Source organism: Chenopodium quinoa, unplaced genomic scaffold (assembly GCF_001683475.1).
Source record: "Chenopodium quinoa cultivar QQ74 unplaced genomic scaffold, ASM168347v1, whole genome shotgun sequence".
Lineage (NCBI taxonomy): Eukaryota > Viridiplantae > Streptophyta > Magnoliopsida > Caryophyllales > Amaranthaceae > Chenopodium > Chenopodium quinoa.
Window position 1 is genome coordinate 3172396 of NW_018743206.1, and position 23660 is coordinate 3196055.

The window sequence follows — 23660 nt, forward strand, 5'->3', positions numbered from 1 at the left end:
CCAAATCAACTCTATTTAATTTAATTTAGTTATTGTTCTACTATTATTTCCTTGAAGTTACTAACTCGTTTATTATTTTGTAGTTGCAAACAAACAGAATCCAAGTAAGAATTATGTTCCTCTTATTTCTATTATTTTTCTAACGATTTTATATTGTTGGAATTATTGCTAAATTGCTTCCAATTTTAATGTTAATTCTATTATTATTGTTATGATCACCATATTGCATGTTTAAAGGGAATATGTAATTGAAAATCACGCCTAATAAGATAATTTGGACAACCGGTTTAATTCAAGTGGTCACAATATTTTAGAATGATGTGTTGCATTAATATTCAACCAATTTAGCATAATAATAGTTTGGAGAAAATTGAATTTTATTTGTATGCCTTTGAAATCGCAAGAATCACTTTTCACTATAAGAATCGAGTAGAGGCCAATACGGGCGAATGTGACTCCATGACTCACTTCGTACCATCATCCTCGATCCTCCTTTCTTGGTTCCGAACCATATAGAGTTAGTAATCTCATGGATTATGAATGGGGTGTAACCTTCACGGGTCAATCGTTGTTGCCTATCGTTGTCCCTTATTCGTGGTTGCCTTTTTATGATCCGTGAACGGCTTACAAGTTCCTTAAAAACTTATTGGCGGCTCCCTACTTTTCTTGTCCCTAATCGTATACGTCAATTCCCACTTCCTATGAGTGTCAAGCCTATTCACACATGCTTTAACATAGGCGCACTTCGAACGACGCCTACAATTTGGCGACTCCACTGGGGAGGATTCTTGGTTATTTATCGATTTGTGTGATCGATATTTAATGAAGATGAGTGGATGAAACTTGAAAGATTCTTGAAAAATATTCCTGTGATTAATTTGGCATTTTTTGCATATGCATAGACGTTTTAACGTCGCATTTAGGTCTGTCCCGTAGGAGAAATTGAATAACTTGATTGCGTACGAAGGAAAATTGGGCACCAGTCAGATTTTCTGACTGCCGTGCCACGACAGAATCTGTCGTTTCACGGTAGAGTGCACCGTCTGATGGTGTGCAGTACCGTGGCACGGGAATTTTTGCCGTGTCACGGAAGTCCTAAAATTAGTCCGGTGGCTTATTTTCTCTTCTCACAGTCAATTTCCTTCGATTTTTCCGAAAAAACGTGTGTGTTCTACATGCGTCTTAGCCCCGGGGGATTTAAGCTCTATCAACCTAAAAACGCTCATGGCAATAAGTGTTCATCCGAGTTATTAAATCCACCCAAACCATGGAGTCGAGTTCGATTTCATCACGAACTCGCGGAGCCGCCTGTTGGCATATACCCTTAAGGGAGGCTGCCTTGCTAACGCGTCCAAACTCTTAACCATGGTACCCTTTTGACATCTAAATCTTGACCAATAGTTGAACATAGATCTTGACTCTAGGTTGCGAACCTTCATGTGTTTACTCTTTTTTTAACCCATGACCGAGGGTTTTTATTTCCACATAGTAATTAGTACGGACCTAAAATTGATTAAAATCTGGAAAAATCACAAAACAGACCTGGAACTGCGAACCGTATCACGGCATGTTCTGCCGCGCCACGGTGAACAATTCCGTGACACGGGGCTTTCTACCGTCTGACGGTAGACTTCACCGTGTCACAACAGTCAGCACCGTGAGACGGTGCCCAGGAAATGTGTCCTGTTAGTCCTTTTTCGGTTTTTGTGCGTACATATGTAGTTTATATGTCCAGTTTGGTGTCATGTCTAGCTGTACGGTCAAAACACGCGTCCATAACCTCACTTAATCACTCACATATCGTGTTCACACACTTTTTTCTTTAGTCGTGCACCACTTTTTGACTGTATTTTAGGGTAGCCTTTTTTGTGTCGTTTTTTTTCGGAGTAAGTCGGATAGTATCCTCTCATATTTTTATGTAAAATAAATAAATAAATAGAATTCCAAAGTTATAGATTTTTAAAAATTCAATTTTATTTTATTTATTTATTTTTCCGGATCGGTAAAGGTTAAGTTCGGTCATTAAAGGTGTGTTTGTTTCGGTGTCGCAACACTTGGTCAAGAAGCAGGGGTAGATTGTTACGGTTCGAGTCAATACCTCAACAACCTCTTATACCAAAGAGGCGTACAAGGAAACCACCACAATCATCTCCACAAGATCCATCTCCAGTCTACTTTCAACCAATGGCTACTAAGGAAGATATCGAGAACATCAACAAGACAATTGAAATGTTGTCTAACATGATGCAAACACTCACCACTAGAGTCAACACAGTAGAGAAAGACAATCAAAACAATGTCACTACTGCTGCAATGGACAAGATTAAGGAACATATGAGTAAGATTTATGAAGAATTCACTTATGTGGAACAACCTGTCACCTCTTCGTCCATAAGGGACAAGCTTCCTGAAAAGTTTTCCACTGCTGACATTCCCAAATTTAAGCCTACTGATAATCCGCTTTCCATTTGAAGGCTTTTTCTGCAACCATGGCTCTTAAGGGAGTAGATGTGACACTCTTCCCTACAGTGTTCCCTCTTTCCTTGTAGCATGCCTGTCAACAGTGGTTCTACTCTTTGGAATCCAAACATGTTGCGACCTGGGAGGATGTTGCTGAAAGCTTTATGAATCGCTACAAGTGTAACATTCTGGCTAAGACTTCTGAACGTGAACTCTCCATTCTCAAACAGAAAGAGAATGAAGGCTTCACCACTTACTTAAGCAGGTGGAGGGAAGCAGCCGTGCTCTTGGTGGATCCCCCCAAGGAAAAAGAGATGGTTCGCTTGTTCATTGCCAATCTGACTCATAAGTACAAGCAACACTTGAAGTTTCTGTCTCTGAGTACCTTTGAAGATGTATACGATATTGGGATCAATATCGAGGATTAACTGATGAAGACTGCTGGTAGCAACAACAATAACAGCACCTGGAAAAATAAGAAGAACGACACTCCTTCTTCTTCGTCTTCCAAGCCCAATAATGCTACCAACAATATCAATATCAATGATGTGCTGGCCCTTAACACTCCTCCTCAAAGATTCCAAAGGAAAAGGAGGGTTTACACCCCTTTGGGAATGACTTATGATGCTGCTTTTGACCGTTTGCATGGTCAAGGACTGATTATGCCAATTGAAGGATGCAATCCAAGACCTAATTGATGCTAATCAACTTCCTGTCCCTCCAGGGGGCGAGAATCCTAACATTCAAACAATTCCTCTTTCCAATGCTTTGGCTATCATGGGAGATGAAGTCTCCTTTGATCCGTCAATACTCATTCAACTGGTGAATGAACCTCTGCCGAAAGTTGTATTTGTCTCGAGTTCTCAAGAAGTGAATGAAATTTGGGATAGTGACGATGAAGACGTCTATCTCAAGGATATAGCCTGTTCATCTCTTGGCACAAGTGAAGATGTTTGGGGAGACCTTGAGGTCAAGGTTCTCACCAGAAGTGGACGGTTGCAACAACCTAGTCCACCTCCATCTCCACTGCAATCACATCCGATAGTTGATCCCATCGACCCTGTGAACAACGATGTGGTCCAAACAATTGCAAAAGACCAAGGTGGAGATGAATGTATGGAAGATTTTGGCCACCTCCCACGAGCATCGAAAGGTTGTGATGAATGCTTTGGTGAAAATAGGAGTTGATGATGACATGACTCCTCAAGGACTGGTCAACTTTCTCACTACTGAATTGCCAAGTACTAGCAATCTGATTTCGTTTTCTAACAAGGATCTTCCCCCGGAAGGGGACCAGCATAATAAGGCCTTACACCTCACTGTGGTGTGTAGGCAGATGAATGTTCCTATGAGCCTGGTTGATAACGGCTCCGCAATCAATGTATGCCCACTCCGCACTGCAAAGAAGTTGGGCATAAAGAATTAAGAACTGACTCCCTTGACTCAAGGGATTCGTGCTTATGATAATACTCGTCGTCAAGCCGTGGGTACTATCACTGGGTACTGGGGCCATTGAACGTCGCACCAAGTTTCAGGTGGTAGATATTATGGCCTCTTTCAATCTGCTGTTAGGACGCCCTTGGCTTCATGAGCTAAAGGCGATTCCATCATCGCTGCACCAGAAAGTGAAAGCCATAGTTGGAGGGGTTCCAATTACCATTGATGCCTCTCCTATGCGCATTCAAGTTATCGACACTCCTATCGTCCATGTCGAACATGACGAAGAAGACAAAGATCTTTGGGGGTTTTCACTCGATGATGTTCTCCTGATCGAAGAAGAGGAGAAGTGTCATCTCGACTTTGATCCTTATTCAAACACCAACATTAATGCGATTATGAAGAAGCAAGGGCATTTCCCTGGAATGACCCTTGGGCTCAAAAAGAAAATGGCTGAACTTTGGGGCCATCCTGGTGCACTCAAGAAGGATACTTTTGGCTTGGGATTCAAACCAATAAAAGAAGATATGAAACAAGCCCTCTTGAAAATGAAGGCTCGCAATAACGCTCGAATCATGAAGAAGGAAATGGCCATGGATCCATATCCATTAACCCTCAATAGCCAGTACATCAAAGAAGGGGAAGATTTCCCATGCTATTAATTCCCTGAGCCATTCGTCCACGATGGGAAGCGTGAACCAGGATTCGAGATGTTCCTCGATTGTGACTTTGTTGATGAAGACGAAGAGCTCTTCACAACTGAGAAACCAGCTAGCCCAAACTCTGAGGGTCTAGGCATCAACCTGCTTTTTGGAATGGAGAAGAATAAGTGTAAGCCCGTCTGCAATGATAATTCCGAGCTCGTTCATGCTGTTATAGCAAACAAGGATTTTAACCCCTCTGAGTTAATCGTCCAAGCTGATAATATTTCAAAGGGGTGGCGCAAGACATTGAGGATCACTACACCAAGCGGAGAGAAGTTGGAAATAACCGCTGGCAAAGGTCCTATGTTTGATGAGTCTGAGTCGTCTGGGTCCGAGTCCGAGTCTGAGTCTAAGCCTGTAGACGAGTCCCTAGAGTCTTAGGCCAACCCCCTTTCTGCTATTGAGTCTAATCCTGAGTCTCTTGTTGAGTCTTCTCTTTCCGGTGAGGTTGCAGCTGACCTTGCCCCTCTTGATGTATTAACCGATTAATTCAATAAAATGAGTACCTTTGCTTACGATGCATGTCATTCCCCTAGCCCTGATCAATATTGCTTTGTTATTGATAAAAATGACAAAGAAATAATAAAATCAATGGAAGAACACGAAAATAAAACAGCAGTTATCGAAGGTACAGAGAGAATTAATATTTCTAATGATACAACTGTTAAAGAAGTAAAAATTGGATTAACACTAAGTCAAGATGAACGCAAAGAGCTAATTAACTTGCTTAGTGAATTTGTTGATGTATTTGCTTGGTCAAACAAAGATATGCCAGGAATTGACAGGGATATAGCCCAGCATACGATACCACTCATTCCAGTTATGAAGCCTGTCAAACAAAAGCTGCGCCGTATGAAACCGGATGTGGCTCTCAAAATCAAAGAAGAAATCAGAAAGAAGTTGGCCGCATGTTTCATCAAAGTATCGAAGTATCCAGAATAGATAGCAAATGTGGTTCCAGTTCCAAAGAAGGATGGAAGGGTCAGAATGTGTGTTGATTACAGGGACCTCAATAAAGCAAGCCCGAAAGATGGGTTCCCTCTACCTCACATTGACATTATGGTCGATAACACAGCAAACCATGCATTCCTATCATTCATGGACGGTTACGCCGGATATAATCAAGTATTGATGGCTGAAGAAGATATGGACAAAGCCACATTCATCACACAATGGGGTACATATTACTATACGGTAATGCCATTCGGGTTGAAAAACGCGGGTGCAACCTACCAAAGAGCAGCTACAGCATTGTTACATGATATGATGCACAAAGAGGTGGAGGTCTATGTCGATGATATGATCGTTAAGTCTAAAGATCGCCCAGGCCATATCATTGCACTTTGCAAGTCCTTTGAAAGACTCCGCAAGTACAACATGAGATTAAATCCAGCAAAGTGTGCATTCGGAGTCACGTCAGGAAAATTACTTGGATATGTGATAAGTTCTCAAGGGATTAAAATATATCCCACAAAATTAAAAGCGATCATGGCCATGCCACCGCCCATGAATGAGAAGGAGATTCGAGGTTTTATTGGAAGGTTGCAATATATAAGTAGGTTCATATCAAAACTCACAGCGATATGTGAACCTATATTCAAGAAGCTTAAGAAAAATGTCCCAGTCACATGGGATGACGATTGCCAAAAAGCTTTCGACAAAATCAAAGAGTACCTGGCAAACCCACCCGTGCTAGCGCCAGCAATACCTGACTTTCCTCTTCGGCTCTACCTTACGGTCACAAGAGAAACGATGGGGGCAATGCTAGCACAAGAGATTGAAAGCAAGGAGAATGCAATATACTACTTGAGTAAGAAGCTTCAAGGATATGAGACACAATACACACCACTTAAAAAGTTGTGTCTCGCACTTGTGTGGGCCGCACAAAAACTAAGACATTACATGCTCACTCATACAGTGCATGTCGTGTCCAAGATGGATCCTCTCAAATACTTGTTCGAAAAAGCAACACTCAATGGCAGATTATCAAGGTGGATAGTCTATCTTGCTCAGTTTGACTTGAAATTTGTACCACAAAAAGCCATCAAAGGTTCTGCGGTTTCTGACTTCTTAGCAGACTTTCCGCTAGAAGAAGTTGAGAAAGAAGAAGATGAGTACGATTTCCTTGACGAAGATTTACTCATGACCGAAGATGATAGCTGGACGCTCTATTTCGATGATGCTTCAAATAAAAAAGGTTGTGGTGTAGGATTCTTGCTCGTATCACCCAATGAAGAACATATCCCAATTTCCATGAAACTCGATTTCAATGTCACCAACAATGCAGCAGAATTGAAGCATGTATTTTGGGGTTAGAAACAGTTGTTGCCTTGGGAATTAAGAAGCTCAGAATCTACGGTGATTCTTCACTAATCATTAACCAAATCTCTAAGAGATGGAAGGTGAGAAGTGAAAGTCTCGCTACGTATCAAGCTCATTTAGAAACTCTCACGGAGCAACTAGATGAAGTGGAATATATGTATTTGCCGAGAGAAGAAAACCAATTCGCCGACGCACTAGCTAAATTAGCATCAATGGTGCGAATTCCAACGGATACAATCAGAATGCCATTGACCATAGAAAGAAGATATGAACCGGCCTATGTTCACGCACTCGACGATGAAAAAGAATCACAAGAAGAAGATGAAGAGCCATGGTATACAGATATCCTTAATTATGTGACAAGAGGAGAATACCCTCCTAACACTGATAAAAGGGCACGCCGTGCTTTGAGGCTCCTGGCTTCACATTATGTGCTCATCAGGGGAGAACTCCACAAGAGAACTGCAATGGGGAGAAATCTCTTATGCATAGGCAAGAAAGAAGCACACAGAACCATGGAAAATCTTCATGCCGGTATATGTGGAACGCATATGAATGCGAAGATGTTAGTCCAAAAGATTCAACGACAAGGTTATTATTGGACTACTATGGAGAGAGATTGTCACGAATACGTCAAGAAATGTATGAAGTGTCAAGTCTACCCAAATTTACAGCATGTTCCACCTTCGCTGCTCTACACATATACTTCTCCATGGTCTTTCTCCACTTAGGGCATCGACATCATTGGAAAAATAACACCACCAGGACAAGGGGGGCACGAATTCATCCTCGTAGCGATCGAATATTTCACCAAATGGGTCGAAGCTGCCTCATATGCTAAGCTAACGGCGAAACACGTAGCTCAATTCATTGAGAAAAATATCATATGCCGCTATGGGGTACCTCATGAGATGATCAGCGATAATGGAACGCATTTCCAAGCCGAATACGCAGAATTATTACAGAAATATCATATCAAACATCACAGATCATCACCTTTCAGACCACAAACAAATGGTGCGGTCGAATCAGCCAACAAAAATGTGAAAACTATCATCGAAAAGATGATAGAAAATTACAAGGATTGGCCAAGTAAGCTACATTTCGCCCTTTGGGGTTATCGAACCTCTGTTCATACATCAACGGGGGCTACCTTTCTCTTTGGTCTATGGAGTTGAAGCTGTACAACCAATAGAACTCGAAATCCCTTCTCTCCGAATCGCGTTGGAAAGTCAACTAGATGAAGTCGACTGGATTAGAGCAAGATATGATGAACTAGTCTTACTCGATGAAAAACGCTTGGAAGCTTTGCATCATGTCCAAACCTACCAACAACGTATGGCGCGCCATTTCAATAAAAAAGTCAAGACTAGGAACATCAAAGAGGGTGACCTGGTGCTTAAGGCACTTCGTAAAAATGTGTTGGATCCAAGAGGAAAATTCAGACCAAATTGGTCAGGCCCGAACATTGTTAAAGCCATCGTGTCTGGCGGAGCGGCACAATTGGTAGACATGGACGGTAACGGTTTCCACAATTTAACCAACTTGGATCAACTCAAGAAATTCTATGCCTAGTCGCATGGGTTCATGACCCAATAGAGCTACGTTTGGCCTGATTCCTTTTTCGATCAATCAAAGGGGGTCCGGCCACTTTAAAAAAAATAAAATCCTCCCTTTGTCGATCAAGTATACGCGTCAGTTCAGCATTGCGTCACGACAAAAAAAAAGAAAAAAAAAAGAGGAGGTTCTTCCGCGACATGGGAATGTCCACCGTGTCACGGCACAGTCCACCGTGTCACGGTGGACCTGAGAAAAAAAAAGAGGAGGTTCAGCCGCGACATGGGATTTTCCACCGTATCACGATAAAGTCCACCGTGTCACGGTGGATTTGAGCGAAAAAAAATGTGTGCCGTGACGCAGGAATTTCCAACGTGTCACGGAATTTTTTACCGTGGCACGGTGGAGTTTCAGATTTTCCGATTTTTTTAGTGAAGTAGTCTTTGCGAATTCAGTTATTTGTTCGATGTTTTTATTTTCATTCTTCCATTGCGTCCAACTCCATGACTCGGATATTAAAAAAAAATCATTGTAATTTTTTATTTAAGGCTAAAATAAATATGCTATTATTATTGAAATAAATGTGACTACAATTACTGGCATAATACGCCTTATTTTAGAAAATTATAAATTATAAAAGCAAAGCAATACTGATCTAATCCCTCTTCACTTTAGGAACCTCATTCTCTTTTTCAACTAGGTCGGCCTTCACCATTAATGTGTCTTTTGTAGCCTAAACCATCACACCCCTAATCGAACTTTCACTCTTTTCACCTTTCTTAATATTCTTTGGTTGTTTCTCTCTATAGACCGTCTTCTCTTTACCCTTCCCTTTCACATAATTCTTCCTTTTCGGCATTATAGGAGTCTTAAACTCAATCCCTTGCGTTCTTGGACCTAGACGATCTTTAGGAGGCACTTTCTTATTTCCAAGACGACTCTTCACATCAGATTTGCGTGATCTGACTCGTTCCCTCCTACTTCTAGGATTCAACCATTCCTTGTATGCATTAGATAAAGGAGGAGGAGCTTGGTTACTCGCAGAAACGGTCCACAAAGGTCTTTCAATCCAATAAGTCTCGTATTTGTGAACGTTACTTTCATGCAACGATACTTCACGAGGACTATCGCTATAGCGTGGAACTACTTGTTCAAGTCCATACTGTTGCATCAGTCGAGAGGGACAATAAAAAGTCAGTCTTGAGATACTAGGAACACGACAATACGGAGTATCGTTCATATCAACCATCCTAGTAAGCCTCCACCAAGGCACCACCCAACGAATGGAAAATTCTCTCTTTGCAAAGAAATTTTTCCAGTCTTCATACGACATGTTTACAGAGTAATTATTCTTCCTGCGGACTAGATCATTAGGGCCATTTTTTCAATATCTTCGGGGGCTTTAAATAGTTTTAAACGCTCCATCAACCAAATCTGCAAAAAAAAAAAAACAGTAAAAAAAACAGTTAAAAAAAAATAAGTGCAGATTCCCCGTGACACGGCATATGTCACCGTGTCACGGCAACAAGCCACCGTGACACGGCGCCTGTTTTGTGTCACGGGGGCTACTCGGAGCGTAATTTTACCTGCACCAGTACTAGAGAGCCCTTCCTAATGGCTTTCTTGTCAGCTTTTGCTTCGTCAAGGCCACGAAATGTTTCTCCAAGGCACGTAGGCATAGGAGACCTCCCAAATTCAACATGTTCAAGCACAAACGCTAGACAAGCATGTCCTACCCTACCGTTTGCAAATAAAAGCTTGCTAAACATGCAAAAAATATATGCCCTTCTACGGTATACATGATAAGACTCAGAGATAGGGCGATTAAAATATAAATTTGCAAGTTTTTCTAAGTCTACCTCATTACCACACACAATTCTATTTAAATTTGGATCTGTTAGATTCAGATGGTGTTCAAAATCTTGGTAATAATATTCACGTAGGGTAGGCATGGCAATAAGATTTCTAGCAGGAAATCCAAAGATGACACCGAATTCCTCCGGCAGAGCATTGATTTCATCGTAATCAAATTTAAAACAATGTGTTTCTGGACTCCAATAGTCTAATGCTGCCCTAAGAAAATCATGTTCAATCGCTACATGCCTCAGGGCTAGTAAACCCCTGACATGAAACAATTCTAACTCTCTTTTGTCAGCATTGGTCAAAGAATAAGACCAATCGCGCAATGTATTATCAAATTTCTGAGACATTATTATTGAAATATGAAATTCTAATTATTTTGTGTTTCGTAATTATGCATATCACGAATATACTGGTCCTATTTTATAGCAAAATCGCTCGAAACTACTTAGAAATTATCTTTCCATACGCGTAAACCACACCGTTGTAGAATACGCGCACCGTGACACGGGGAGTCCCACCGTGTCACAGGAATTTGCGTCGCGACACGGCAATTTTTGCCGTGACACGGTGTACAGTGCCGTGTCGCGGCGCCCATGCGTTTTCTTTTTTTATCTTTTCCTTTATCTATCCGGATTTTTTTTAGTATTTTATCTTCACCGTTTATTTTTCAGTTTTTCGAGAGTTTCATTCTTAATAAAATTCTCAACTTTTTTTTTTATTTATTTCTTCTATTTTTTTATTTTTTTATTTTTATCATTTATTTTTATTATTTAATTTTTATTTATTTATTTATTTATTTATTATTTTTTAGTATTTTATTCATTTTATTTCTATTTTTTCTTTATTATTTATATATTTTTTTATTTATTCTATTTATTATTTTTTTTCTTGTCTTTTTATTTCTTTTTCTTATGGGGAAGGTCGGTACCCTCCACTTACTCTACTTACGTTTTTTGTCGCGTCATTAATAAATACACAATCACACACAATGACTCTCAAGCACACACTAACACACACTAATAAATACATAAACTGTGAATAATGTACAAAATGAGTCATAATAAATTAGCAGCGTCAAGTGTCATCACAGTATGTACAAATAAAGACCCTCAGTCAAAAATCTGCAGAACTAGAAGAGTTAGGATCAGTGTCATCTTCAGCCTGTGAATACGGGAACGGTGAGCCAAAGAGTCCCGCCATCATCCGAGTACGGGAAGTAGTGTCCCTACTAGTCCCTGTGACTCCAGCAGCAGTCAAACTCAAAGCAGGACTCGTCCAACTGGCAAACAGTGTCGACTGACTCAAAGACATCGGTGGAGGCATCGTCCCATACACTGGAATTGAAAACAAGCCCGACACCGGTGGAGGAATCCCAGACGATGGAGCTGAAAATAAGCTAGGATCCACGGGAGTCAAAACTGGCCTAAACTCAGGCTATGAAGACTGTGAAAACGACTGTCGCTGCCTCTGACCCTGACCCTAAAAGCGTTGGGTATACTGAGGCTGCTGCCACCGAGCCTCCTGAAACGGCTAAGGCTCCCACTGAGACTGAGAATGCCGATGAACCTTAGGTGATCGTCTACCACGACTAGGCTCCCCCTCGTCCGAGCCTCTATGCCTCGAGCGCGAGCGGGACCTCCGTTGCTCCTGAAAGATACAAAATCAAAAGGCGTCAACAATGCAAAATAAAACAAATGGTAGAAGTGGGAAAAAATTAACATACCTCAAGAACATCGCCAGAACTGCTCCGACAACTCACACCACGCCGAAGCTTAATGATGCGGTACTTCAAAGCGTCAACCAGCTTCATGAATCCCATCATCTCCGGGCAGGTAGGCTGAGAACCAAACAGATAAAAATCAGTAACAAGCGGTGTTAAAAGGGATGAATAATGCATTAAAAACTTACCGGCTCAAAAACCTCAGGAAGAGACTCATGCGCCTGTCTAAAACCCTCTGGCGCGTCAGCAATATGGTCCTCAGTAATACCCATCGGCCCGTGTAGCGGACAGATTGAGGCGGAATCTCAATCTTCCCCACGGGGTGAACAGTCGTCTGAAAATACGATCGAATAATCAAGTTATTCGACTATTTAAACAAAGGCTAGCGACAAAACTCCTTAAAAGAAATCATACCTCTGGAAGGCGGGGTGGAGGAGCCAGAAAGGGGAGTAAGTTATGCGCATAATCACCCTCCATGCGCACAAGCTCTTGCCAAGGAAGAGTGTAGCGTTCTCCCCTGTTTATCAACTCCCTAAGCAAGCGCGAGTCCAACATCGACTCCGGTGGAGATAAGGGCACCACAAAGCGATCACCACTGTGCTGACGAACGACACGCTACCCCAAATACCAGACAAAGCGTCCGGTACCAACCAAAATAGTGCGGTGCGCTGAAAGTTGCAAGGCCTCGGGAAGATTAGTCATCCCAGCCCAAGGACGATACTGGACATCAATGACAACCTAAAAACCATAAAAAGTTTGCATGAAACACCGGAAATAACGTCAAAGAAAAAATAACAGGCTACAAAACTAATTCTGACGCCGACAGAAGAGGTGCCTCGGCGTAGCAGCCCGCGCAGCGCAGAGACAGACTCCACCCAAATTAATCTTTGAGCACATGAGTCGAACAAATTAAAATAAAACAAGAAGTGGAAAGTATCGTCAACTCTACGACTCTCCATAGATAGTAGATAGTGACGGGAGACTCGTCGTTCATCTGCCTACATCCATGACGTAACGACAAGAGAAGGTCGGCATATATGAGGCTGGCCCAGCTAAAGGATCCTATCTCACTGATCCTGACTAAAGAAGGGAGGTAGCGAAGGAGTCACTGCTGCAAAGTTGGCCTATTGTAACACCTTGTAGTAACACTTTATAAGTCAAGATATAAATAGATATTTAAGTAACACTTTTGTAACACTTAGATAGTAGGTAGCACTTGTATGTAACACATATAGCACTGTCAAAACGGTTTGACAGTTCGGTTTCGGTTCGGTTTGAAATCGGTTCGGTTTGAAATCGGGTCGGTTTGAAATCGGTTCAAATGTCTTACGGGTCGGTTTCGGTTCGGTTTAAATAATTATCGGTTCGGTTCGGTTTCGGTTTATTCTTGAACGGTTTAAATTCGGTTCGGGTTATAAACGGTTCGGTTAGTAAACGATTCGGTGCAAACGGGTTGCGGTTTGTTAACGGTTCGGTGTAAACGATTTTTAACCCGGTTTAAATTCGGTTCGGGTTGTAAACGGTCCGGGTTGTAAACGGTCCGGGTAGTAAACGGTTCGGTGCAAACGGGTTGCGGTTTGTTAACGGTTCGGTGTAAACGGTTTTTAACCCGGTTTAAATTTGGTTCGGGTTGTAAACGGTTCGGTGCAGACGGGTTGCGGTTTGTTAACGGTTCGGTGTAAATCGTTTTTAACCCGGTTTAAATTCGGTTCGGTTTGTAAACGGTGCGGGTTGTAAAAATTCCAGGTAGTAAACGGTTCGGTGCAGACGGGTTGCGGTTTGTTAACGGTTCGGTGTAAATGGTTATTATCCCGGTTCAAACAGTTTCAGGTTGGAAACGGTTCGGTTGTTTTTTGGTTTAGTTTTATTTTAGTTCGGTTATAACTGGTTCGGTTCGTTCATGGGTTTGGTTCTTCTACGATTTAACATTATTTAGATCGGTTTTATTTCAGATTTACTAAATTACGGTTCGAGTCTGTTTTTGATTTCAAAAAATTTTGTACTACTTTCTAACTTTTTGCTAGTTAACAAATTTTATATCAAGCCGAGACTTCATCACTTCATATTGAGGCATCATATTATATGCAAATTCTCATTAATTTTATAAATACATATCATGTTATGATTTAAGTTTAGCTATACTGATCTTACTAGTTTATTATGAAGTAGATTATAAAAGTTTAGTGCATTAATGTATTATTGTTTTACTATCAGATTATTATCTGCTTCTGATTTGATCATTTAGTTAATAGTGTCATAATCATGATTTGATGAGTTGTTGTGACATCGAAATTTGCAATTTGGTATTCGATACTTAATTAGTCAACAAGACTGATAATTAAGACTCGTTTATCATTATATATTTGCATAAAGTTATACATGAAGATATTACAGAGTAGTTTGATTTGTATAATGAAAGAAAACATTAATGAAGAAGAAGGTAATGTTGATTCCTTCAATCGATTATACAGATACATAACATATAACCATCTCATATTCTCATAGTTAGATATTATTAGTATAAAGGGATGAGAAACATAAGATTATTATATTTTTGTATATCCTTTACTGGTTTACCCTTAACGCTTAAGTCACTAATTAGTAATTAGTAATTACTTAATTAGACTAACAAGTTAATCAGAAAGAGTAACTTTTAACTTGAGTCTAGTAGATCAAATACTGAAATGGTATTAGTATATTACCGAGTATGATAGTCTAGTACGCTGCTAATCTGTTATGCAGCTATGCTAAATTGACAATTGCTCATATAGTCATATTAGTCAATCACTCATGTAGACATAACTCATATCTAATTAAGTAATTTGTATTTATGTACTAATCTACTAGTCAACTATATCATTTATAAGTTTACACGATTACAAGTGTATTGCTTATAGGTACAGCTAAACTGATATAAATATAACCATATAACAAATCCGTAGTACTTCTAACTCTCTAAGATATGACATCATTATTTATTGAACAATTTTCGATTTTTTATTAATCGCAACGCCTAGAAATTACACGCTAACCGATTCACATTTTATAACTTAAAGAACTTAATATTTTAATGTGTGTTTTAAAAAAAATTATAAAAGCTGATATTATGAAGGTGAATATCGTTTTATCGGGATCCGAGAAATGTAATTAGTTTTTTTTTAAGTCATGTAATTAATTAATTGTATAAAAGTTTGTTTAATGTTATTAAAATAAAATTAAAAATTTTGATTTTTACAAAGTGGAAAATTAATTTCATTTTTTTGGTTGACAATTTCAACAAAATATGGTGGGAAATTTCCCTCCAAAAACCAAAAGGAAAAACACATTTTAGATTTAGAATTTAGATATTTTGATTCTTTAATAATTAAATAAACATGTGGTTCATATATTATGCAAAAGAGAAAAAAAAAAGTGAAACGTGAAACTGTGAAAGACTGAAAGGCAATTAGGTTCTTCATTCATCCTCTTCATTCCACAGCATTCACCGTTCTTCTTCTTCATCCTCAAATCGAAGCGTTTAATCCTCACTCACTCTCAAGTTCTCAACTCTCAAGCTCTGAACTCTTAGCCTTCAATAGCTCAAAGGTAAATTTTAGTTAATTGTTTTTGTTTTCGTTTCGTTTTTTTCGATTTTTTTTTCGATCTCTCCATTCTCGGTTTTTTTTTTCATTCTCCAGTTCTCCATCTTCAAATCTTCCTCTCCTTCAAGCCGTCACTGCTCAAAGGTAATTTTATGTTAATTTTTTTGTTTTCATTTCGGTTTTATGTTGCTGATTCGTTGTTTGCAGGATTTGCATGTCTTTATTTTTTGATTTTTACTTCTGATTTGTTCATATAATTTCATATAATTTCTGATTTGTTCATATAATTTCTGATTTTTTGATGTTGTTCATGTAATTTTTAATTTTATTGTTCTTGTTGTTCATTTAATTTCTGATTTTTTAATTTTATTGTTCTTGTTGTTCATTTTTTGTTATATCTATTTGTGAGGTGTTCTGGCCTTACCAGCTTTGGCTATGCTCAGTTCTGATCAGGGTTGTGGTTGTAGTACCATGAGCAACAATTGAGTTGATTTGGTTACCTAATTCATGCTCGTGGTTTCTTTTCGTGTTATTAATTGTGCTTGGTTTTTTTCAGGCTGCTGTGTTGTTGCTGGTCTGCCTTTGTGACTGTTTGCTGTTTGTTGAGCATTTAAAATGTATGGCTTTGTCTATAATGCTCTATTAGTCTTCAAATATACTGAATGCTATCCTTTGTTCTATCAGCTGTATTGTTCTCTCATTAGTGTTTCTGTTTATGTGGGTTAATGCTGAATGCTAGCAGGATTTTTTGATTTAAGTTTGGGTTTTGTTTTGTTGGAAAAGTGCAAGTGCGTTCAGATAGGAGTTGTCTAATAGTGTTTAGTATATTTTAGGACTGAATTGTAGATGGACTACCTCAGCTTAGAGCATGTAGTACTAGCTAGGGTCTGTCCTGTGCTGCTGTTGTTCTAATGTCTGGCCAGATCTGCTAGATGTACAAGGCTAGATTGTAGGATCTGCTGGGTGTTTTCTGCCCTGTTCAGAGCAGAGTCTTTCTGGCCATGGTTTGTGCTGTCCTAGTTGATGTCTCTGCTGCAGGCTGGGTGCTGGGGTTGGTTGCTGCTGGTTTTCTAGGGTATTGCAGCTGTGGTTTTGCTGTCGTCTTGTGTTAGTTGGGCTGTGTTGTCTGTCTGTTGCTGGGCTAGGTTGCTGGTGTGCTTTGCTTGAAGCAAGCAGGTCCGGAGCTGCTGTGTTAATTTGCCTATTTTTTTTATTTGCCCTTAATTTGCCTTTTTTTTTTCACTTGATTTATACTGTTGTGTTTTTGTTTTTTCAGTTATGGAGCAAGAGTTTATTGGTTTTGATGAGGATTCTACTGTAAAGAATCAAGATTCTACTGTTCAGAATCAAGATTCTACTCAACGTACCACTAGTGGTAGTAAGCGTGGACGAACATCAGATGTTTGGAGGTATTACACCTTTTTTGATAAGATGGTTGGTCTTGCTCCGATAAAATATGCTCGATGCAATGTTTGCGGTAATGAATATAAAACTCCAGGTAATGCTGGTACTTCAACTTGTAAAGCTCATACTAAGACATGCATGAATAAAAATCCACACCATCCTGGAAATCATGAAAGTGGTGTTGAGCTCCTGTTTAATCAAACACGTCATTTACAATTGCTTGCTAGAGCTATAATTTTGCATTCCTATCCTTTAAGTATTGTGGAGTATCATGGCCTTAGGGAAGTTTTTACGAATTTGAACCCCAACGTGAATCATGTGTGTAGAAACACTATTTTGAAACATTGTATTGATGAGCATGATAAGTTTAAGTCTTTGTTGTTGCAATCTTTTTCGGGAATTGAAGGTAGAGTTAGCTTCACTTGTGACTTGTGGACAGCATGTACTAATCGAGGTTATCTTACTTTAACGGCACATTATGTTGATAAAAATTGGTGTCTTAGGTCTAAAATTCTGAATTTTAGATATTGTGGTCCTCCTCATACTGGTGTTGAGGTAGAAAAATTTGTGTTAAAACTTATTGGGGAGTGGAACCTTCAGGGTAAAGCTTTTGCAATGACTGTTGATAATGCTCGATCCATGGATGTTATGGTTAACCTTTTGAAGAAAGATTTAATGTTGACTTCTCCTCTTCCTTGTAATGGTAAATTTTTTCATATTCGATGTTCAGCTCATGTCTTGAACATTATTGTTCAAAGAGGTTTAAAAGAAGTTGATAGTAGTGTTCAAAAATTGCGTGAGGTTTGTAAATATATTGATTCTTCAGATTCTAGACTCACTCAATTTGAGCATGCTCTTCATGAGGTTAACTGTGTGTTTAATGGAAAGTTACGTCTTGATGTTGTGACTCGTTGGAATTCCACATATACGATGATTCGAAAAGCTTTGGAAGCAAAGGAAGCCTTGAAATTGGTTATTGATAGGTTTATAGGTTATGAATTCAAACTTTCGAATGATGAATGGGATACCCTTACTAAAATATGTAATTTCCTAAAGCCATTTCATGAAATCACTGTGTTATTTTCTGGTTCAGAATATCCTACTGCAAATTTGTATTTTGCTAGTGTTTTAAAAATTGAGCACACAATAAGTAAAGCCCATATAGATCCTAAACTTGCACCCATGGCAAAAGTTATGCTTGAAAAGTTTGAGGGCTATTGGGATGAATATAGTTTGATCCTATCAATTTCTATTGTTCTTGATCCTCGTTATAAGCTTGTTCGAGTGATGAAGATGTTAAAAGTGCTTTATGTTGATGAGGCATGTGTTGAAAAGGCGAAGGTGATTAAAGATGCACTTTTGGAGTTGTATAACTTTTATTCTTCTTTGTCTTCCGGTTTTACATCAAGTACAAATGCTCCACCCTCCATCCCAGCTGTTATCGAAAATTCAAATAGTCACTTGGATGATGATATATTCAAGGTAATCAATTTCTGATTATTGTGGTTTACAAAATTAATAATTTTATGTTTTAATTTTATTATTTAATAAAAGCATTTTGTTTGAACTTTTCTAGTATGTTGATAATGATGATGATGAGGAGGATGACACATCAAATCGGCCATCGATGGAGATTGATTCTTATTTGTGTACTCCTCGACAACCAATTTATGAAGGGCAGAAGTACGATGTTCTTAAGTATTGGGAATCTCAAAGTAGTGTGTACCCCATATTAGCTGTTATGGCTAGGGATGTTTTGGCCATTCCTATTACATCGGTAGCCTCAGAGTCTTCTTTTAGCATGGGTGGTCGTATTTTAAACAAGTATAGGAGTGCGCTTTTGTCTAAGAATGTTGAGGCGTTGGTGACCACACAAAATTGGTTACGTGGTTATGATTGTGATATTGAAGAAGACGTCCTTGAAATTGGTAAAGAAGTGATAGATGAAAGTTTTGCATCTAATTAAGAAGACATGGATGTTGTATTGTAGTGAACTAGTGATGCTTAATATATATTGTGTTGCTTCATTGCTAAAATGTTTTAATCTCATAGAACAAGTATTAATAGTTTTAGTCACATTACATATTGATATGTTGTTCCTTTTTTTATCTCGAGTTATTGGTTATTATTTATGTCCCGCTAAATATTCATCTTGACCTGCAACCGACTCACTTCGTAAATGATCTGCATCGACCCACACTGACCCACCCAATAACCACTCCTAGTAGTAAGTAGTTTGTAAACGGTTCGATTTATAAGGATTCGGTTCATAAACAGTTCGGTTTATAAATGGTTCGGTTTATAAACGGTCCGGTTTATAAACGGTTCGGTTTGTAAACGGTTCGGTTTGTAAACGGTTCGGTTTGTAAACGGTTCGGTTTATAACGGTTCGGTTTATAACGGTTTTTATGCCAGTTTAAACGGTTTCGGGTTAGAAACGGTTCGGTTTATTTTCGGTTCGGTTTCCTTTCCAGTTCGGTTTAGATTTGGTTCGGTTCTAAAACGGTTTAACATTACTCGGATCGGTTCGGTTTCGGGTTTACTAAAATGCGGTTCGGGTCGGTTTTCGGTTTCAAAAAATCGATTTTTAATCGGTTCGGTTCTCATTCGGATCGGTTTGAATCGATTCGGTTTCACCGGTTCGGTTCGGTTTTTGACAGTGCTAAACACATATGTAATATGTAACACTTCAAAGTAACACTTTACATAGAGTAACACTTTCATGTAACACTTTGAGTATGAAAAGCAGTTATACAAAAAAAAAAAAAAAAAAAAAAAAAAAAAAAAAAACTTGCCTAACTCTGCTTTCACTTTTTCTCCAAGCTCTCTATCTTTCTGTCTCTCTTCCTTCTCTCTTTCACTTTTCCCTCTTTTCTCCATCCATTTATGCTATTCACACTTTCCATCTCCTTAATCAATGGAGAGGCTCAAAAGTCTCTCTGAAATTTTACCCCAATCTTTAGATTCTTACTCCTCACCAAACTCTAACTTCTTAACAAGAATTGAACGACCAAATCCAAACCCTAGTGTCCGACTCAATCGATCCATCAAACCGCAAAATGACCGATGATACGGCTAACGGGATCAATTCGGCGGCGAAGAAAAGACGGCGAGCCGTAGAAATCGCCGTCTTCGTATAATGGAGTTGCTACTGCCGGAAATCCCTCCCTCTCTTTTCAATTTTTCGCTCAACAGATCCCTAAATTTCATTCTCACTCTTCAATTTCCATTATTGAGCTGGTGTTGCCGGTTAGATTTCCTCTCCTGTTCTAATTATATTTCGTTTGAAATTTGATAATTTTTGGAGTATTTGATTTATTTTTCTGTGATTCACATTTTTGAAATTAACCTGATTTGTAATGTGTGTGCATATTTTCATTATTAAATGTTGTTCGTGCTCTGAATTCTTACATTGCGTAGCTCAATTGAGCTTGAACTGTTTTTTTTTTTTTTTTTTTTTTTTTTTTTTTTTTTTTTTTTTTTTTAGAATTTTGAGTGTTGTAGATGAAATTGTTTAAGAATGTTAAATATTTGGAACTTGAGTGATGCATTCTTTATATTATCATAATACTATTACAAAATGATGTGACGATGCTGTGAAATATTGATTGAATTTGGTTTCGAAAATGTTAAAAGGCGGATTATATATATATGACATTATGACTACTGTTTTTGGGGAAAGATGACTAGATGAGAATAAGAAGGAGCTATTTTGTATCATTTGCTTGTTTTATGAGACAAACTGAAGAAGCAGCTTGCTGCTTATCGTGTCCTATTAATGGATAATTATTCTTCTAATGAAGAACCAATCATTAAGATGCTTTTGTATTGCTTCTCCTATTTCTAAATTTGCTTACTTTTATTTACAAGGTAAAGTCATTTTACACTTATTTAAGAGCTCGATTTTTGTTCAAAGTGTATTGTAGTAATTATTTTGAGATTATAGTATAGAATTTAACGCTTTATTAATATTGTCAATGGTAAATTTGGCAATGATGTATCTGTGCAAGATACCTTATGTTTAGTACTACTTTATATTTCATTTATGCATTATTTAATGGATTATGAAGAACTTATGTATTCTATAGAGTGTGTTATATTGGTCATCAAATTTGCATATGCTTGTGCATAAATGTTCTAAGAAAGCACTAGCAACAGATTTGTTAAATTAATTAGAATCTAAAATGTCCTGCCTGCTACTGTTGAACATAGCAATATTTATTCAGATTTTGTAGATTTTATAATTTTTTTTGAAGCCATGATTTATGTAATTTAATTGTTGCATGTGTAAGCTTGTATTGATTCTATACAGAAACTGATTTAGGATAAATGGTTGTTGAATGTTGGTTGTGAGGTGTATGTTGGCTGCTGGATCAATGTTGTGTCTAACCGGGCTTGGTTCAGGGTCTAGGTCTAGAATTTATTATTTCAAGTTAACATATGGGTTTCTGAACTCTGAAGTTTTATGGGCTTTCCCAGTCTGGCTTGGTTTCAATTGTTTTTTAACTGGTGGCAATGCTTAGAGAAGCCTCCCACTATTGAGATATTCTTCTTGGAATATACACTAGTATATTCTCTTGATTATTCTTACTCCACTCACCTCTATCTCTGACATTCTTTCTTGAATGATTATCTAAGCTCTTCATTAATGGCATTTAAGCACTCCAACAGCAAAAGAGTGGCTTGAAGTATGATCTCGATCAATGCTTGTCACGTGGTTCTTGAACTGGAGTCTCTTCCTTTTGGATTAATTTTTGGGTTATATATCCATTGATCAATTCAAAAATTATAATCTTGCTAGAGTATATTCGAATTCATCTTGTCTCTTATATCTGTATTATATCAGCAATAAAAGTTGTTCATAATTCGAGTAAATGACTTGGTAAAGGTGTTATGTTTGATACTTTTTCACCCTTTAATTAATTGGTCTTCAAACTTAATTTCCTTTTTTTTGGCAGGACATAACAACCCTATATCTATTACTCTTTGTCCAACCTACTAACAAAATATTTGAAGTTATAAAGGTGAAATTTCTTTATTCTTAATTGCTGCTGTCATTCTGAACTTTGACTAAGATTATAGTGATACTTTTTCACCCTTTAACTGATCTTCTAACTTAATTTCCATTTTATTTGACGAACTTTGTAATGATCAAGGATGTGACTCCAATCCCAACAGCCAGTACTTGGAAAAAGGGAAGCATCGAAGGAAGGAGTTGAGGAGATTGTGAATGATCATGGCCTAGTTCAGCATTGCTGCTACTTACGTTGCTCTTTACTTCTACCTAGCCTTAAGCATTGTAAAAAAATTTAATATTTTTTGTTTGATGAAATTGTAACAGTACACCACAAGCATTTATTAATAAAAATACCTAAGTTTATATATAATGGATTTTTTATTGATTATTATTTTTTTAGGCATAAAGGGCACCGAATTAAGGGGAAAACTAGTGCCCTTAAAGACCCTTGAATTGGTGTCCTTAACCTCTGTCATGGGCAACCCCAAAAAAGGCACTAGTTCAAAACGGGTGCCCTAAGTTGGTTTTGATAATAATAATAATAATATGTGGCGCAAAAAAATAATAATAAAATGTTACCTATCAATTAATAAAGTATTACATTTGTTTGCAAAAATTGATAGATAATGTTGAATATAGTGATACTATACGTCAAAGATGATTTAAAAAATGTTACCTAATAATCAACAAAGTGTTACATTAATTCACAAAAGTGATACATAATGTCGGATAAAGTGTTACTTTATTATTGAAAAGTGTTACTAAAAATGAGTAAGTGTTATATAAGAAATAAAAAGTAACACCTTAAAAATGATACTAATAGTATTAAAAAGTGTTACATAAGTGGGTTTATAGTAACACTTTTAAAAGTGTTACCATACACTACCCAAAATGTTACATAAGACCTTAGGTAACATGGGCGGATGTATCACCCACTAAAGTGTTACCTATTGTCTATAATAACATTTTTACCACTTTATGTACCACTTTTTAGGTGTTACTTAAGGTTAATTATGTACTAGTGAGTGCACGTGAAATCCTATCAGGAGAAAGAGTCATGGAAATAAGAATCAGAATGAAGATCCGCACTCGCTGTTCAGCCGATGTCTCCTCCATGTCAAAACCACGAGCTAGAACCGAAGCCAGCTCCGATCGCGCGCTCCTAGGACCACCTCGAGACACTGGCTGGGTCCTGATATGCTGAACGATCGGACCTAACAAATCGGCCGCCTCAGCCGCTCCTCAAGAAAGATCAGACATCTGTGTTATGGCCCGGTCAGTGAAGCGTACACCACTAATCATGCTAAAGTCCAGAGGGGTCACTGTCATCTCCCCCCAAGTAAAGTGAAAGGTTTTGGTAGTATCCCAAAAATACTCCAACAATGCGCGAACGACTGTCGCACCACAACCCCGGGGGCTGCGAAACCCTACGACCGCCGAATAAAAGTCCACTAAACCAGCTGATTCCCATAAGGCGTCCGTAGCAGGATCCCTCGTGATAATCTGGTGAAGTCGAGGAATCAAATCTCCGGCTCCAGAACCGTGGTGGCAAAGCGTGCCGTTAACTATGCCGGCAAGTGGGCGATGAGAGACGT

General features: G+C 38.5%; 1 long non-coding RNA gene across 1 annotated transcript; it reads left to right on the forward strand.

The window, feature by feature from the left end:
- Nucleotides 1-19876: 19876 nt before the first annotated feature.
- On the forward strand, nucleotides 19877-22432 carry LOC110734065. The gene is made up of 3 exons (XR_002513760.1): nucleotides 19877-20297; nucleotides 22007-22072; nucleotides 22205-22432. It is a non-coding gene; the product is annotated as an uncharacterized LOC110734065 (long non-coding RNA).
- Nucleotides 22433-23660: the final 1228 nt, after the last annotated feature.